Raw genomic sequence first — 17,930 nt, forward strand, 5'->3', positions numbered from 1 at the left:
AATCACAGATGTTTGATCATATCATTCAATTTTATCCTTGGCAATCTGAAACTATGTTGGCAACTTCATGAAATGTATCAATTTTCTGAATATCTCCCTCAGAGACTGACTGAGACCACCTACATAGACCAACAAGACCACCATATAGTGATTATATTGGTAATAATAATAATCATCATCCATCATCGTGATCATCACCATCCCAGCAGTCAACACTTAATGAGCTATTTATTCAAAAGTACTTGTTAGCCCACACCCCAGAGCCCACTTTTCCCCCCAAACACCGATGAACCACCTGCTCAGAGCAGTTCAGTTAGTAAAGGGTAACAGAGTTGTCCCTAAAATTGGGGATCGCCATGATAATTCTGGATCCGCACAGTTACTCCCCAACCCAGCGACACAAGCGTGTAATTGCCTGGTACAGGGATGCAATTATTGGCCAAAATGAGTGATTAGAGAGTTAATTTCAGCACCCTTTGCCCAGCGCAGCTCATAATTAGGCCTTAGATGGAAAAACATAGTTTCTGTATCCTTATGAAATTTTAACTGTCAGGGAGAGAACTTTACCCACTCTGAAACTAAGAGCTGTGTTTCAAACAGATTACCATTGCGTATGGGACCATCTGTGTTGAGGCATCATCTTACGTTTGTTTCTGGTCTTCTCCAGCGCCTTCTGAAACCTTCTCTGTAGAATGTCAAAGTTTGGGATGGTCTTGTGGATGGCTGGCCGGAACGTCAGTTCCACCTCCCTGGTCTGCCCACACCTTTGCTTCCAACCAGGCGAGCATAAATTAAACAATGGCGGCTCCATTGATAGTGGTTGCCCTTCTCTTGTGCATTTCATATCTTTGTTGCTGACCGTTTTCTCATTGCCGTCTAGTTTTTGGCCTATATGAGAGGCTTTCACTGTATGTTCTGCTAGTCCAGCTGAAGGAAAGCTAGGGGCTCTATTCATGCCTTTGAAATGGTCCTGCATAGCCAGAAGCCATCTTTGGCTTTTTTCCTTCCTATCCCTCCTCTCGTTCTCCTCTGGTATTTTCATCGCAAAGTGTGTAGGATTTTTGGGGCTACGTAGCATGGGCCAGTCTTGATTCTGTTTCTCAACGTTGTTCTCTTCTTGCCAGGCTTGAGTTCGACCCCTTCTCAAAGGCCTTTTCTTCTCATGCTCCAGGACGGTGGCGGGATAAGACTTTGCAGGTGTCGACTCTGTCACCCTCTTTGCTGCTGTCTCGCTTGCATGGTCCCAAGTCTGATCTGAAGAGGGCGGGTCAGCAGGTGAAGGTTTAACAGGGATTCCATCCCACTTCTGCTGGAAGGTGAAGAAGCCGCCAGCGTTTCCCACAGGGGTCTGCGAACCTTGCTCCGGTGGGTCATCAGGGGCCAGAATCTGAAGCTCCTTTATGTGGGAAGACAGGAAGTCTAAGGTAGCTTCTACTTGACAGCAGTCACTTTTGCACCTGGTTGAAAACAAGAGACCCACCCACCCAAAAATAAGTAAATATCAGAATTGAAAATGAAAGATTCACTCACTCACATGAGAGTCAGGCATATGTCTGTTTCACTAAAGATGGAGGAGCAGATATGTCATCAATTGTGGGAAGACCATTTCTGTCCCAGACTTATGTCAACCTTCTTCCACTAGAACTGATTGCCCTGTGCCTGACACGTGTGCAAGTTTCTAGCAGCCTGAACTTCCCCTTTTAACTTTGGTTACCCTGACGTCCATAGGAGAGTAGTAATATGCCCTCTTTTGGGGTGATATGGACGTTCTTCTTCTTGTCCTATTATTGATTGGTCTTTTTCTACATATAGGTGGAAATGGAGGTGTTCAGCTACCAAGCCTAATCGATTTGTGGCTGCTTGGGCCTTAACAAAAGAGAATGGCCCTCAATACAAGTGGCCGGAAAATACAGATGGACCTGAAATTGCAGCTCCAAAAAGCAGCTGAAATTTTTATGTAGAAGAACAGGGAAAACATAGGAATTGTCAGAAACTGGTATTTTGGCATATTATTACCCAAAACGTGTAATTCTCGTCATCTCTCCTCCTTGGGTTTACCAAGAATCACAGGTTGGGGAAATAATGGGGATTATTCAGGGGAATTTATAATAAAGTCCCTTCTGTATAATGCCTTTTTCACCCTTAGGTAACCACTACAGATTAAGGGACAGATGTAGGTAAATACCATTTACCGATTCTAAAATACCGAATTTTACTGATTCGGTATTTTAGAATGGGTAAATGGTATGTAGGTATTAATTCGGTAATTTTTACCGAATCTGTAAAATTCGGTAAATACTGATTCGGTATTTACCGAATCGGTATTCCCCATTCAATCCTATGGGCTCAAGGCCCATAGCAATGAATGGGGAATACCGATTCGGTAAATACCGAATCGGTAAGGGGGAAGACCTACAAGGGTGGCAGGGTGTCACATTGACACCCTGTTGCACCCCTGAATAGTGCATGGGTGCACATGTGGCACACATGCATGCCCTAAGGGCATGTATGTCTACCACATGGCACCGTTAAAAAAGCACAAAATTGCTTTTTTAAAGTTTTTCGTTATTTACCACCAACTTGTAGTTGGTGGTAAATAACGAATCCTTACAGGTGAAAAGCACTCTCTTGAGTGCTTCCTACAATTCAGATTCGGTAATTTACCGAATCGGTATTTAAGAATTCAGTAATTTACCGAATTCTTAAATACCGATTCAGTAAATTACCGAATCTGAAATGTAGCCACCTACATCCCAAATGCCTAATACCGGTCGGTAACGGCCGAAATTCAGTAATTTCGGCCGTTACCAACCGGTATTAGGGTTCCTACATCTGGCCCTAAATCTCTGTTTTTTGCCATTTTATGTGTGGTCTTGGTCATGTCCTGTCTCCTAACCTTTCTGTGATAAATACCTACTGGTGTGTACTATGTCTATGTTGAGATTACTTGTTTCTGTTTTCAACATTTTTTTATCAGAAAGTAAAAGTCATCTCTGGCCCTCATTACAAGTTTGGTATTAAATTCATATTTAATACCAAACTTGTAATACCCTCGCTGTTTCCGTCTGACAGATTTCAGCAGATAAAACCTGCTGAAAGGAATCAAGGGAAAAGGCTCGTTTAAAAAATAAAACAAAATGCGGAATTAGGTGTGATAAAAACCTATTATGTCTAATTTCCAAGTTGAAAACTCGGCATAGGAGGTATTTACTACACGTGTTAAATACCTAGCCCCAGGTTAGTGGTATTTATCAGATGTTGTAAATACCCCTTCCTGTATCAATTTGTAATGAGGGCTATTGTCTTTTGCCTTAACCTGTGTGTACAGCAACTCCATCCCTCTTTTCTATGAAACCTAGGGCTTTTTCTTCACTTACTCAGATCCATCGCTGGAAGGAGACTTCAGATCATGTAGGTGATCCCCCAGAGATTTTTCCAGTCCAGAAGAGATATCTGCTTTCGCCACTTGGACCTGGTTATCATCAACTTCAACTCCAAAAAGTAGGCACGTTCTAGTCTTCCCTACCTTCTTCTGATAAAGCTTGCCTCTGTCTTCAAGTGGCTTCTAGGGATTAAACAAGGACGGATTTAGTGATTAAATATGACATTGCCTCATAATGTCTGTCAAGGTAGCTTCTGATGCTTCAGATAAAGGTGGTCCTACAGCCATACAATTCACATTATTTAACCCTCAGCACCTTTTTGGTCTCTTTCTCTTTATACATCCGAATTTACATTAATATGAGTGTTCTATATAACACAATCTATAGGGTTTCAATATGGCTGCAAAGTGCTTCATCGTCTGCAATGCTCATACCATGCCAGACTATAGAGATGAACAGTGGTGCTATAAAGGCCACTTAGGTCCTTGGGTAGCCTAGGCAAGTACTACTTGAACACGCGTTAGTCAAGAGGAACACCAATAATAAATAAATAAGTCCAGCAGGGTCCAGCTCCTCAGTATAGGAGAGGAGACACACAGTTGCAATGATGTCACATTTATTAACAGCATAAATGGAGGATCACTTTTTGTATTCGCAAGGTAGTTCTGGTGCTCACACAAAAATAGTGAAGGCGCGTGAAGTGAGGGGTTGGTGACATTTAAAAATACACCACGTTGACAACAATAGACAACACTCCAATTAATGAATGCAATGGAGTTTTGGTTGTAGAAAGAGGTCGACGGCGTTTCGATCTCATTTGATTGAGATCATCATCATGCCATACCGCACATGAGAAGTGGCTACTACTCTCATTTCCGAGAATGACCTTAATTCCTTCATTCCAGAAGAACCGTGAAAGCACTGATTTCTGTGTCAATGTCTCCCCCATGTCTGCATTCGGATGCAGATGGCGGCCACCAGCATTACTTTTGTGCTGGGACTTCTTTTTCCAAAATCACACATTAAACCAAAGAAAGGGCGAGAAGGTCAGAGCAGGAAAGTAGTGATAAAGAGAGAATATATTGTTAAAAAAGAACCGGCAAGTGTGAGATAAAAAGATATATGGTGCATGCCGGTGGGAGAAATAGGCATGAGGAGGGATTAATGATAGGCAGCCTTGATATTTGATAATCCTAGCGTTCAGTAGCGTCGGCGGCAGGAACCTAAGAAATATCCTAGACTCCTAGGATATTTTTTATATGTGCTTTATACATTAAGCACCAGAACTGGGTTTTCTGCGATTGTAACAAACAGAGAGCATGACTTATTACTTCACAACACCCCCCCCACACTTATATGAGAACAACAACACTAGAACATTAAAAAAATATATACATAATTAAATTAACTAAGAATAACAAGAATACATTATGAGTTGATGCTTGCATTGATACATAAATTATATTGTGCATTATGGAACTCTTTAAACTTGTAGGTATTTTTTCCCACTATGCCTGCGTATAACTAATTTACACCTAGCAAACATAATCTCGGAGTTTGGATGGTTTGTAATTCTCCGTCCAAATCTACTCCTGGTATCCACTTCCTATGACTTATCTTGGGCTTCCCTCCTAGGTAATGGCATAGGCAATGGTTACTTGACTGGGTGTAGATAATGAAACAGGTATTGTGTCAGATGGTACAAGTGTAGTGTCCAATGTGCCACCCCCACCTTGAACACCACCCCCACCAGAGCTTCCACTGTGATTTTGCTTTTGATCCTCTCCAAAAGCTTCTCCTGACATCCAATATGGAGGATCACTTGGATTTTTTTTCCATCTTGCCCTTGTAGGGGGCTATCCATCTTAAATGCCAAACCTTGCCATCGTTAAATAAAACGGAATTGCACGTCACTTTCACAACTTTCAAAGGACGGTAACATTTTCTTTCATTCTTTCTGATGATTCCTGACCTTTTGACCCTTACCAAATCTCCCATTTGTATGCTAACCTGCTTACATCCGTGTTTGTGATCATAAAAAGTTATTAATATGTGTCTGTGACTTGTCTCGGTTCTCTGGCGTCCACTCACTTTGTTTGGTTTTGCATCTCCATCCCACATTATCTTTCTTAAGTGGTATTCTGCTCCTCATCAGTTCAAACGGGCTATGCCCAGTAGTAGGATTTGGTGTGACTCTGTGAGCCCACACCGTCCTCTATACCTTGGTCTCCCAATGTAAACCTGCTTCTCTAGTCAGTTGTATGGACTTTTTCAACACTCTGTTGAAGTGTTCAACAGTACCATTACCGGCTGAATGGTACACAGATGTGGTATTGTGCTTAACCCCATTCCTTTTCAAATACTCCTTGAACCTCTCTAATGTAAATTGGGTCTTGTTGTCTGTCCCTATGGCTTTCAGCAACCCCTTCCTGAAAAATATTTTGGCCAAAACACTCACTATGGAATGCAAATCTATTTCAGACCTGATGCTTCCTTCCACACGATCCTCATGTATGGGACCAAAAACATCGAAGCCAAGTCTTTCCTATGTCATATCTGGAGACCGCATGGGGCACAATGGAGGTTTGAAAATGATTAATGTTTTTCTCAGACTCACAACATGCATTCTCTCACCTTCCTCTCAATTGCCACACCAATACCAGGCTACCAGTAGAGTTCCTTGACACAGCTCTTGGTCTTTGAAATCCCTAGATGTCCCTCATGACAAATATCTAGTATCTGTTCTCTGAGAATTTCTGGGGGAACTTCCCTCCGCTTGCGTAGAACCATACAATTTTCTATTGATAACTCATTCTTCAGCTCCCAGAAAACACGCAGTTTTCCTGCCATTTCATTCTTATCGGACACCCCTCAGTTATGCATCTTCGTACTTCCGTTAAAAACACATAATTCTGTGAAGCTTCCTTCCATTCCTTTTCTGGGATGCCGTGGATTCTTTCTGTCACACCGGCCACACAATAACTCTCTATCTCTTCTTCTACAGGCTTTGCAGATAATGGCAACCTACTTAAGAAGTCTACAATTTAATTTTTTACTCCTGGGACATACTGCACTTCATATTTGTAATCCAACAATTAAATAGACATTCTAGCTATATGTGGGCATGCATTGAACAATCCACCAGTGTTGAGCACCTTAGTAAGTGGCTTGTGATTGCTGCACAATGTTACCAACATCCCCATATGAATGGTCTGTAATGCTGCAATCCCCGTACACACACAAGAGCTTCCCGCTCATGCACAGAATACTTCTCTTCAGTGTCTGTTAGTGAATGAGAAGCAAATGCAACAACACCTTTTTTCCCCAGCTTGTACCTGTATCAAGACTGCACCAATACCTCCATTGCTCGCATCTATAGTAACTATGCTACTCATATCGGGATCAAATCCCTGCAGAGCAGGTGCACACAAAATACTTTCCTTAATTGCTCTGAAAGCATCTTGACAATACCGAGATCAGTTAAACACAGATTTGTTTTGAGCAATTGTCTTATGTAATATGTCTTGCTGGAGAAATTGTTCACATATCTGCCATAGAACTCTGCCAGCCCCTACAATGCTCTAACTTCCACCTTATTTGTTGGGGCTGGTGCACTCATGATTGCATCTACCAATCCTCACCTAGGTTCTATGCCTTTAACACTGATTTTGTGTCCCAAGTACGTTAACCTTTTTTTGCTTATTTACATGTTGAGTATTCTACAGTGAGGCCGTTAGTGTCTAAAATATGCATAACCTTTTGCAATTTGGAGTAATGTTCTTTCTTGGTTTTTCCCATAATCAAGATATCCTCTTGAAAAAACATTACATTACTTGTCTTTTTAAAAGCTTAAACATTAGCCTCTGAAACATAGCGGTTGCAGACGCTAATCCAATAGGGACTCTTACAAATTGGTAGCTTCCAAAAGGTGTAATAAAGGCAGTCAGTCTACGACTTTTGGGATGTAAAGCCACCTGATTGTACACTGAGGTTAAGTCAATGGTGGTGAACCACTCCACCTCCCTGGTTAGTGATAGCATTTCATTAATTTTTGGTAAGGGAAATAGATCCACCATGATGTTCCTGTTTAAATCCCTTAAGTCCACACACAACCTCAGCTTACCGTTCGCATGCCTGGCAACCACCAATGGTGCGACCCAGTCAGAGGACTCTATTGTTTCAATTATACCAGCAGATTTAAATTTTTCCAATTCTCTTTGCACTTTGTCCCTAATTCCCATTGGGAATTCTCTGCCTTGTGGACATAGGGTACTTCATTATCCTTCAGTATTATCCTATGTTGGAACCCTTTCAGTTCTCCAATGGTACCTGAAAATACTATAGGACATGAACTTACGATACTTGTTTCACACATGTTATCATCTCGAACCATGGAAACACGAGGATTATACCCAATTTGCCCTGATCCCCCGATCCTAATACTGAAGGACCTGATTTAGAGAAATACAGCTTACATTCTGCCTCCCTGTTTTTAAATCCTAACAACACAATTAGTTCCCCCGTGAAGCTTTTGGGGGATGTATCCGCGATTTCAAGGATTTTTTCCAACACAGGTTTAAGTTTTTTAACCCATACAGATTAATTAACGATTGTGTAGGGAGTTCCTGAATCAGCTGTAATACTCAGGCCCACCCCACCTATTGATATTTCATATTTGGGTTTCTTCCTCCGGTTCCCTTTATAACAGTCCTCAGAGGAGTTCTCTATGTTTAGGACACACATATTTTTATCCTGCTCCTCTGAATCTAATGTTTCTGAACCAGATGCCACTCCCAACACTTTTATCACTCCCCTCTTTTTTCCTGCACACTTTAAAAAAATGCCCCATGATACCACAACTTGAATACCTTTGGTTACGAGTTGGACACCAACTCCTTGTGGTCCAATTTTCCTTCCGCTGTACTGGCCTTCTTGTTTTCTGACAAAACTGCTTTTGCGCACCAATTGCTCAACTTGCAATAGAGTTTCTCCTTTGGCCCATAAATGGTCCTGTATGGCTGAGCTTACTGCAAGCATTTATATTTGATCCCTTATAAGTTCCTCATGTAGTGCTCCAGAACGACATGTGAGTGCCACATTTTTCAATGCTGAAACATAATCCTCTAGTAACTCTTCCTTAGTCTGTTTCCTATGATAGAACTTGTATTTGTCTATGCCCACACAGACAGTAGGTACATAGTAAGTGTCTAAATCTTCCAGGGCACACGTGAAAACAACACCTTGCTCCTGCTGCCGTCATTTCTTTTCCATACGGTTATACATTTTTAGACCAACAGGCCCCAGGAAATGTAATAGGATTTTATTCTTTTTTCAAGGTGAATAATCTTCATCCTCATCACATGTAGATAGATAATTTAGAAAATATCTAGTGAAATTATCGCCAGATGTAGGTGCAAATGGTAGTGGAGGAGACAGATTAAAAGCATTTCCAGACGCCATAATATTCAGCAGTCCGTAAATATTAGAGAATGAAATGTAGTAATGAAACATACAAGAATGAAATAACGCCTCTGGACTTACTTAAAACCTATATATTTATTTCACAGTATGCCACACTGTTGAAGTCTTTTTAGGTCTCGCCTAGCGAATGCAGCACAGCTGCTTCGCTAGGCAAGTCTCTATTGTTGTGGCTTTTCCTAGCGAAGGGAGACAAACCATGTGCGCCCAAGGACATCCGATGTGCACGCGCATGGTGTCTCCTCTGCTCCCACTGGCGTGCCCGCATGGCATCTCCTATGTGAAGCTGGAATTCCTTTCAGGTCACGTGATCGTGCAGAAGCTCTCGGCTTTCAAACTCGCCTCTCCAGGCCCCCAGAGGCTGCTCCTGGACTTTTACTGTTCCGTCTCTTCACCTACAGAGCACTCCTCTGTACACATTCCTCAGTGTTTGAGGGAGCAGCCCAGACATAGCTGAATAGCGATAATGAAAATGAAAAGCGAAGTACGCGTCATGGAGAAAAAAAAACAGAGGAAGAGGCAGCCTTATTTCTCTTACTTTGTGTGCACTGTGACTACACCACGCCACCTACACGCAGAATCCAAATCAAAGTAAAACGTCAATTACATAATTTTGAGTGTGTAATACCTATATTATTTAGACTGATCATATACTTCAGTGTGGCATGCAGAGTTTTGCAAGTAAGAATAGAGTGTGCCCTGCTTGCGGTATTTATGTTCAGTGGTTGAAACGATATACAAATTAACAAAATAGAAGAAGCTTGACTGGCCTTAAAGGTTTTTTTTTTAAGAGCTTGTTTTCAAGAGAAATATATTGCTCTTGTTCTTCAAAGACAGCGTTTTTGGAGGTGCCGATCCCATATTCATTTAAAGAATTTTGTATTTGTACAACCATTCCCACCAGGTGCCTTCACAGGGCCATGCTCAGGCTGGGAAATGCCATCTCACAGTGTAACGAATAATGCAAAATGGAAGCAGACCCTTGAAAGCGGCCACTGAGTTTGTCTTATTGTGTTTGGGTTGCAGGGCTAGGACCAGGGAGGTGCATAATAAACTGCAGAAGAACAGGTGTGTATAAAACTGGAAAACTTTTTCTCACTAAGTGCTTTAGAAAACACTTAATTTAAACAAACAAAAGTCTCTGTAAAATTATGTCTGTTTAAATCAGCATTACCTCTCATGGGTCAGCGTGCCTACTTTTCTGCTCTATTCAGACTTTGCTCTTTTTGACAAACGTTTTGGGTTCATTTTATCTGTCAAAAATACCACATTTATAGCCCTGCCATGGAAAGAAGAACAAAAGAAAATTAGGATATAAATAAGGTGTGTGCTTATCAGCCGTGCTTCAGTGGTTGGTGGTAAGCCTAACAGTGGCACCTCAATTTATTTTAGTTAAAATGCTGCAAATAGCTAAATGACACGACCTAACCAAAACTATTAAATCTTATTGTAGAATCGAATAGAAAACAGATAGAAAAAATTGGGCAATGCTGATGGTTTTTGTTTACTCGTACTAGCAACTAAATAATTTAGAAAATTAATGTTGGCCATCCTGCCTGATTGACTAAGATTCTGTTTTGTGCACGAACCATGCTTATGGTGGAACAAGCCTGATTTTACAGGCGCCTTGATGTGTCCATTGACATGAAAATGCATCTATAAATATGTTGTGCAGAATCTTTGTAAACCTGGCATTTATCTCAGCGACACAAACCTGTTGGCTTCAAAAGGATCAGTCAGAACACATGCCTTCTGACCTGGACCAGTCAGGACCAGAAGCAACTGGCAGATTTTCTGACAGGCATGTACCTTTTAAAAGCATGTAAGGAGGAAAGAACCAGACGCATCACTGACTACTCCAGCCTAGTAGTACCCCAGCCACCGAGGCAGAGTTTTGCAGTCGGCCAGCCTGCAACTGATGGCATCGTGCTAATCTCAGCCTGTGATTTGCAATGTATGGAAATTACCATTTGGACCACCTTTAACCTGCTTGATAAATATGAAGCACTGGTTGACTGACTGGCTTCTTAGGTAAAAGATTGTAATCGGACTATGAAAAAGGTGCATTTTGAGGGGCTGAATGAAATTGTATTAGTCACGTTGGGGCGTAGAAACTGTAGATTTTAACTTGCTATTAAATTTGACAATATTCAGTGGTTTTCTGTTTTTGATTAGATTTGAAGTGGCAGTTTCTACATTGGGAGAAGAAAGGCTTCCATGTTATTTTTCCTTAAAAAAATGCAGCCAACTGCTGTGTTCAGGTGTCGGTTATTCAAATCCTTTGTCATAGAAATGTTGTAATCAGGGTGACTTGGTTACACACAAATCATTACGCTTCCATGTTCACTAAAAGTGATATGTTGCATCCTTCTACCTTGAGCAGCGGCAGGAGCGGACAACCAAGCCTACATGTTCTGCCCGTCTCTCTAACTCCTGTAGCATCCAGACACAACACCATCTGATGAGTTACTCCTTCTTCACTGACTTTTTCATGTGCAACCAGGCTTCATAACCATGAACTTTTCTTTCTCATCTGCCCCTCACACTGATGAGGTCGTGTCCAGGTGTGCCCACAACTGGTCCTTTCCCCTCTGCTGTCCATGATGTCTTAATTTCCACCACTGGACCAGGTGACCACGTATGTGCCCTTTCTCTACCTGCACACACTCTGAACTGTGGATGGCATCTGATCTCCATTGGGTGTCCTCAGTGTATTCCAATTAAAGCACCTGTAAACAAGCATTTGCAATGCACTAGGTCTCGCATTCATGCGAGTTTGAGCTATTGACATTGCAAATAACAATACCTTTTATTTTTGTTTTAAAATCAAAATAAAAGCCATTGTCATTTACAATGCCATTAGCTTAAACTCGTGTAACTGCGAGACCTATTGCATTGCAAATGCTTGTTTTTTTTAAATTTCAGAGCGTTGTGTTCTTCTGGCAATTTTCCCCAGCGTGTTCTTGTTTCAATACTAGTATATACCACAAGATGGCAGCACGTGCACATAAACAGGTGGGGCCTTAGAAATGATGAAGCTCACGCAGAGAGGAAGATGCAGCTCAGAGTGCAGCGCCAGCTTGGAGCAATGTATGGCGCAGGAGTACGAGAATGCTCTTGGCTGTGCGCGAGGCTTGACATGGAAAATGAGGCGGTGAATTAATTCGGTTGAAATCAGGATATTCAGCGTGACTTACTTTTTTTTTCTTGTAAAAGGTTTGCCGGTATACCTCACCGCCTTTAAAAATATTGTGTAAGTTGATATCGAAGCAGGTAGTATGTAAGACCATTTGGCTCGGAGAAACAGCTCCAAGATATGCATGGGGTTCCCAAGAACAGAGAAGATCAGCACTGGCTCCCTCTCAATTGTCGTGACCCAGGGGTAGCTCGCTTAACTGCGTCATACGAGACGAGGAGGCCTTCTTGGCTTATTCTTGTTCGGTATAAGGGTCACGCAGGACAGGATATTTGCTGGTGACACCCTAACTTGTTTCGTTGGAGGAACGGAAGTCAGTTTCTGCGGAATGCCAGATGAGGCTAGAAAGTTTAGGAAACTCAGGGGTGATGTGGTGGTACCTTCGCCATCAAAGCAGACAGCTGGGCCCGGTAAGGGGGCTCTCTTTCTAGGGCATTGAGATTGACTCTGTGGCCTCTGAGGACTGGTTACCATAGTGATAAAGCAAACATGACTGGAGATCATGGGTGATATGGTGTACCTTGGGCACCGGAGCAGAAAGCTGGACCCAGGACGGGGGCTGTCATGCCAGGGCAGTGCGAGTGATTCTGTGCCCATTGTGGCCTGGTTACCAATGGTGATAGTCCTGAGGGCTGCCAGAGGATGCTGGGCAGTTTTGTAGGAGCTCATGGTTCATCTAGGGGTAACTTCAGCAGCATAAAAGACATGTAGCCCAGTACGGCACTAGCATCGACATGGATTCTGTGGCCATGTAGGCACGATTTACTGATGGTGATAAGCCCTGTCTTAGGACTCCCAGAGGAGGCTGGACAGTTTGGGGAGCTCATGGGTGAACCTGGGGTACCTTTGGCAACATAAAAGACAGCTTGAACAGTACGACACTGTCATTACTGGGTACTGAAATTGATCCTGGGACATGGAGGCCCTGTTTACGGATGGTGATTAAAGTTGATTAAAGTTGACAAGCCCGGTTTTCGCGGACTGCCAGAGGAGGCTGGACAGTTCTGAGAGATCATGGGTGACCTTGGGGTAGACACTATGTTTTTTTATTTCCACTCAAATGCCCAGAGCAACATTAGGCAGTTCTAACAAATATCTGCCAAAGTTAGTGTTCTTAGGTCGACACGTTTCAGCAATATCAATGGACCCCTTTGCCCTTGCCTTCCTCAGGACTTTATGAAATATAATTGCTATTGCAACGTGTGACAAACACAAGAATGTGAATAAAATGAAAAAATATCACCTGAGCTTGAAGGTGTATATCAGTATCCTTCTGCATGTGGATTATTAGACCACTAGAATAGATAAAAAGTTTACTGTTACTGATTTGCGGGTAATCTGTCAAAGAGGTAAAAAATGCAGGTGTCTCAAAAAGTAAACATCCCAAAAAAGGCTATAATTCCTTACATTAAAGTATCTCATCGTGAATTATTAAGTCAAATCCATCATGTAATATCCTTTACATCAATGCATTGATATCCCCGCTTACCTATTTTGCAGGAGGATCAGGCCTCACCTCACCTGGCTGCGGCTCAGGGAGAGGAAGCACCGCTCTATGAAAATCAGGGAAAACGCAACATAAGACAAAATCGAATGTCCTGCTGTACCTGATAAGCTTAGGCAAGTCCAGATGTACAGTTCTGAAAAAGAGCCGCAGCCAGGTGAGGTGAGGCCTGATCCTCCTGCAAAATAGGTAATACCCAATTTTAAATCACTTTTGCTTACAATTTCTTTTCGTGCAATGCAATTTCTTATCCCATCACTCCTCTATACCTCCTAACATCTGGGAGTACATCTAGTGTGACATTACTGGATGTAGGACACTGTCATCAGGTCCATAGTATCATCATGTATGTCACACGATGGTAACATCATAAGGAGTCCCAGATGATGACCAGGGCGGTTTCGAGTGGTGACTGATGGGTTTTCCTTAATTTCCTTAATTTTAAGGATGTTACTGATTTCTTGTACTTGCAAGAGATATTGCTAGGATTATATGTCACTGAGGTAGTCTCTCTTTCTATTATTACACCCATGGACATTCTTGTTGGTTATAAGTCAAGTTCTTGGGGGCTGTGTCCACGCCAGGTCTCAAAATATCCCCTAGGACCCCTCTCTATCATATTGTTTTTTTGACCTTGGGGTACCCATGGCAACAAAGAAGGCAGCTGGATTCAGTATGATGCTGCCACTTATGGGCATTGTGGTCACTTCTGTGGCCATAGAGGCCTAGTTACAGAGGGGATAGAACTAACAAGCCAGTTTCCATGGACTGACAAAAGGTGCTGGACAATTGTGGGCGGCATAGGGCTGAACTGTGTCCCCCCTTTACCCAAAGGGAAGACAGTTGGTCCCTGTACGGGGCTGTCATTCCTCGGCATTGAGTTGGATCATGTAGCATGGAGACCCAGTTACCACTAGAACAAAGCTAACAATGCAGTTGATATGGGACACCATGCTGGCTAAACACAAGGTTCTGGCAATGGGGTGAAAATTTCTGGATTATTCTACATTTCACAAGAAAATTCTATTGCGCAGGGATGAAATAGCGGTGGCACATGACGCCATGCTGGTTACACATGAGGTTCTGTTAAAGAGAAGCAACAGTTGCTGGGACGGCTACATTTCTCAAAGAAATGTTTATTTCACATTCATAACATAGCGGTGTGGGCAGTCCGGTTTTTGTGTGACATTTTGAAATTTGATGGCATGTTCAGAGCACGTCATGCATCGGGGAAGGACAAGGACACCGCAGATGCTTTCTCTTGTTCACAGTAAGTGAGGTTCCATAGGAGGGCCATGTTTACGGAAGCTTAAAGGGAGTTCCTGACTTGTAGGGAGCAAAGGAGACAGAAGGCCAGATAGAGGACTGAGGATTTGGTACAGGTAGTTGCAGCTGATTGAACAGGGACAGTCTAGAGTACCTAGCGCTGGCAGCAGACAGGCACTGCACTCATGGGTAGTTTTTGGTGGATATATTCCCCAACGGCAGACAAGTGGTGTCCAGGATTTGGGCAGACTGGGTTAGGGAATCTAGGAGGGGGATCCCCACTTAGAAGGTGATGACAGGGGGGTATTGTCAGAGATTATTTGAACTTTATCCGTGATATGCTCTAGAAGAGCATGGAAAGGTGTTGACCTTGACTCACATGACTGGGATGTCTTGGGGCAATTTTTCAGGGTATTGAGTGTAAAGGAGTTATTTGGGAGGGAGTTTGTCCGGGGGCAGCAAGCATCCAGATTTTGGTTGCGTAAATCTAGGATGGATCAGAGGGGTATTGGCAGTACTGTGTCGCGTAGGTACCCAGTTTCAAAGTATGCCCTGCATAGTGAGACATTTCCCTGCAAAAGGAATTGCACAGTGCTGGGGCGTTTTGGTGTTATGCCACAGTGGTGGTACACAAGGGACATCTTTCTCACGTTTGTCTGTACTTCTGTGGAACTGCTGACATCCAAGGTATTGGGAGGCATTCCTGGCATATAGATGGATCCACAGGGGCAGGTAAATGGGGGCGGAGCAGGGCGGGCATGATGGGCCTGGGGAGGAGGGCATCCACCTGCTGCAGTGATAGTCACAGGTTGGGAAGGAAGATTTTGCTAAGATATTTTGCTGCCTCAATCTTATTGTTATTTTTCAGGTTCAGCTCTATGTTTGGAGGTCACCGGTGTTTCTGTTTGGATAATTGAGCTTTCATTAGTACAATCGGCTGAGCAGCAAGCAAAAAGGAGCAGACTCTGGGTCACTTTGCGATTCGCCCAGTATCACTTTCACATCCATTCTTATTGTAGAGGGGGGCTTAGGGTGTAAGCAACTGCTACCCTCTTGGAATAGGTTATTATAAGGGGGTAGATATCAGGAAGTTGCTATTACACTAAGTTCAAAGGTGAAAAGTCAAAGGTTAAAGTTCAAAGATGAAAGGTTAAAAGGTCACCGTTGGAGGTACTGAATTGCAGGTTTAAAATGTGGGGGAACTTTAGGGGTGGGGTAGTTAACATAGGTAACATCTTGTGTAGTGAGGTTGTAGTTTTGTAAGGCATCAGGCCAAAGGCTTTTAATTGTGATGTGCACCTGTTTCAATAAAGTGGCCTTTTTCACACTATTCGGGTCTCAGTGGTCGGTGCTGCCCCCCATGTTCCTCAAGATGGTCTTGGGGGGCAGCTGAACGAAGGGAGGCCTGCCCCCGGGGTGTTTAGGGAATGAGAGTGGCCCAGGCGACTGCTCCTTCCCCTTTGGGCTAATTGGGCTATTTTATAACCCAAGGGATATTTATTCCCTCATTTTGTTGGACCAGCCACCATTTTGTGGTATACGGTGGCTGGTCATAGGTATAGGAGAGCTTTTTCCCCTTTCTCCTGCCCCATGAAAATTGTGTTTTGGGGGTTAATACCGGCTATTAAGTGGGTTTTGGTCGGCTTTGAGTTGCCAACGGGAATGATGTGATTAGCTGGACACAACCTGAACAGAAAGTTACGGCTGTGAAATTATGTTTTGGGGACGGTTACCGGGGCTGAAATATTTTTTTCCAAGTGACATAAGAGGTCAGGATAGAGGTACTATGTTTGACAAACGGGGGTATTAGTGACAAAAGTAGTGTATCCACATTTTTAAAAACATTTTTGCTCGCGACTTCCAGCACGGCCCCCACGTACCATTGTGGGCATTGACGCATCTGCGATGCCCGATGTCACCGCGAAAACGGATCGACTTTAAAGATTAATTTCATACAAACTGGCTTGAAAAATATGATTTTAAACAGTGCACTAATAAATCACTAGGGGCCAATTCACAAAGATAATCTGAGACAAAAGTCTAACTTTATGACTTTTGTATTCACAGAGATCATTTATGAGTTGTATCTCTACGTCCACAGTCGGGCTGTACTCTCCGCACCCAGGCTGTACTCTTAGCACCTGGGCCGTACTTTCTGGCTTGGGCCGTACTCTCCGGGTCGGACCGTACTCTCCAGCTTGGGCCGTACTCTCTCCGGCTTGGGCCGGATGAAGTGCAATCAATGGGCCAGAGTGCAATTTTTACAAAAGGAAACATTAGGAATGTATGATAATGGTAGAGGAGGTCATGAAAATTCATTTGAGCAGGGAAAAGTGTGTGGCCAGACACTACATTATGTCTGAGATATAATAATGTCAGATATATTTGACATGATGTCAGATATAATAACATGGTCAGTGACATCACTAATTTTTTTGGTTTATTGAGTTTTTGTTTATGAGAAATCATACCTGAGCAGTTACATCCATTTACAGTATATATGCAATTGCCATATTCTTGCTGGGGTGTTCCATATTCCTTGAGCAGTAATGATTACAACACATTCACACTTACATGTTTTGTCTTGTAACTGGTATTACCTCCCTTCAATTTCTTGTGTATGTTGTGTACGGCGGCAGGTTAGCCCAGCACCATGTGACTCTGGGCAATAGCTTGCTTAATCTTCCCGACGGCCCCCAGCGCCTAGAGACCCTTGCGGGTGATTGTGCGCTTTACAAATGTGGATTTATTATTATTATTATTACATAATTTATGTTCATAATAACAGCATGTTGCATCCTTCCTCAGTTTACTGCGCTAATTGAAGTGGTATTGTTAGGAGTACGTGATATAGGGTAGCTATTGCTCTCCCGGGTGATTGTGTATGCATCTTTTCCGCATTATTTTGTAATCAAGTCAGCCATGTTGTATCACCTGCGAGGTGTGTAGTTGCCTGTAGCAGATACATTTTGAACTTTCTTAAACTTATCAACTATTAACATCAACTTGTTCCCAGTTTATCTAGACCCCAGTGTCTCCCTGGGTTGATTTTACAGGCTTGTGGTATTGTATTTGCTTGGTGTGCCTGTGATCTTCACCCCTG

The sequence above is a fragment of the Lissotriton helveticus genome, chromosome 9, assembly GCF_964261635.1.
Source record: "Lissotriton helveticus chromosome 9, aLisHel1.1, whole genome shotgun sequence".
Taxonomy (NCBI): Eukaryota; Metazoa; Chordata; class Amphibia; order Caudata; family Salamandridae; genus Lissotriton; species Lissotriton helveticus.